The following is a 2594-nucleotide window of genomic DNA, read 5'->3' as shown; positions in this document are numbered from 1 at the left end:
CTGATAATGCTAATGTTAGTTGAGTCATTTTGTATATTTATATCAGATTAACCCGATAATTCGTTTTTTAAAACTGATATCGGTCATAATGACCCATGCCACTGTACGCGTGTATGAAAAAAATGTTATTACAAGGTCGACATACTAGCACAGCGCTTATTATCACATATAACAATTTTTTTAAGATATCATTGAAATACAAATGTCTGAAATGGAAAATATCATTGAACATAACAATTTAGATATTTTGTTTAGCAGTAATTTACGTTTTCTATATTTATTTGTAAATTAACAGTATTTATTTCAATTTAGGAAAGGGAACGGTGTTTGATGAGAGTAGACGCACATTTAATTTTAAGTAATATATAATAAATAATAATACATTTTTTACTATAAAAGTGACCCTGTTTGCCATTCATTTTGTCATTAAAGTAATCAACAACCTACTACATTTTTATTATTATATCACATGTATCATAGTCATTACTTAGCGACCATGATCATTTTACTGATTATAATTATACTATAAGTGTATTTTCTGTATAACATTATTAACCCGGCATCAGTGGCATCAGTATTTTCGGCCGCCAGTTTTTTTGGATTTAGCGTTACACATTTTAAGAACCACTTATCCACTTGACTTCATGGTACCTTTAAATTAACTGATAACGCTAATGTTCGTTGAGTCATTTTGTATATTTATATCAGATTAACCCGATAATTCCTTTTTTTAAAACTGATATCGGTCATAATGACCGATGCCACTGTACGCGTGTAGGAAAAAAACGTTATTACATGGTCGACATACTAGCTTATGTTAGCACTTATTATCACATATAACATTTTTTTTAAGATATTTTTTAAATACAAATGTCTAAAATGGAAAATATCATTGAACATAACAATTTAGATATTTTGTTTAGCAGTAATTTACGTTTTCTTTATTTATTTGTAAATTAACAGTATTTCTTTCAATTTAGGAAAGGGAACTTTGTTTGATGAGAGTAGACGCACATTAAATTTTAAGTAATATATAATAAATAATAATACATTTTTTACTATAAAAGTGACCCTGTTTGCCATTCATTTTGTCATTAAAGTAATCAACAACCTACTACATTTTTATTATTATATCACATGTATCATAGTCATTACTTAGCGACCATGATCATTTTACTGATTATAATTATACTATAAGTGTATTTTCTGTATAACATTATTAACCCGGCATCAGTGGCATCAGATTTTCGGCCGCCAGTTTTTTTGGATTTAGCGTTACACATTTTAAGAACCATTTATCCACTTGACTTCATGGTACCTTTCAATTAACTGATAACGCTAATGTTCGTTGAGTCATTTTGTATATTTATATCAGATTTACGTGATAGTTCGTTTTTTAAAACTGATATCGGTAATAATGACCCATGCCACTGAACGCGTGTATGAAAAAAACGTTATTACATGGTCGACATACTAGCACAAGTTAGCACTTATTATCACATATAACAATTTTTTTAAGATATCATTGAAATACAAATGTCTGAAATGGAAAATATCATTGAACATAACAATTTAGATATTTTGTTTAGCAGTAATTTACTTTTTCTATATTTATTTTTAAATTAACAGTATTTATTTCAATTTAGGAAAGGGAACTTTGTTTGATGAGAGTAAACGCACATTAAATTTTAAGTAATATATAATAAATAATAATACATTTTTTACCATAAAAGTGACCCTGTTTGCCATTCGTTTTGTCATTAAAGTAATCAACAACCTATTACATTTTTATTTATTATCACATGTATTAAAATATTCACTTAGCGACCATGATCATTTTACTGATTATAATTATAATATAAGCGTGTTTTCTGTAAAACATTATTAAACCGTAATCAGTATTTTCGGCCGCAAGTTTTTTTGGATTTAGCGTTACACATTTTATGAACCCCTTATCCAATTGACTTCATGGTACCTTTCAATTAACTGATAATGCTAATGTTAGTTGAGTCATTTTGTATATTTATATCAGATTCACGCGATAGTTCGTTTTTTAAAACTGATATCGGTAATAATGACCCATGCCACTGTACGCGTGTATGAAAAAAACGTTATTACAAGGTCGATATACTAGCACATGTTAGCACTTATTATCACATAGAACAATTTTTTTAAGATATCATTGAAATACAAATGTCTGAAATGGAAAATATCATTGAACATAACCATTTAGATATTTTGTTTAGCAGTAATTTATTTTCTATATTTTTTTAAATTAACAGTATTTATTTCAATTTAGGAAAGGGAACGGTGTTTGATGAGAGTAGACGCACATTTAATTTTAAGTAATATATAATAAATAATAATACATTTTTTACTATAAAAGTGACCCTGTTTGCCATTCTTTTTGTCACTAAAGTAATCAACAACCAATTACATTTTTATCATTAAATCACATGTATTAAAGTAATTACTTAGCGATCATGATCATTTTACTGATTATAATTATACTATAAGCGTGTTTTCTGTAAAACATTATTAACCCGGCATCAGTGGCATCAGTATTTTCGGACGCAAGTTTTTTTGGATTTAGC

The sequence above is a fragment of the Adelges cooleyi genome, unplaced genomic scaffold, assembly GCF_023614345.1.
Source record: "Adelges cooleyi isolate 19-005CV unplaced genomic scaffold, UGA_ACOO_1.1 ACOO_flye_CR_arks_rails_tigmint_CR_PRNA_34, whole genome shotgun sequence".
NCBI lineage: Eukaryota > Metazoa > Arthropoda > Insecta > Hemiptera > Adelgidae > Adelges > Adelges cooleyi.
The sequence above is the reverse complement of the archived record's forward strand: the minus strand, read 5'-3'. Positions refer to the sequence as shown.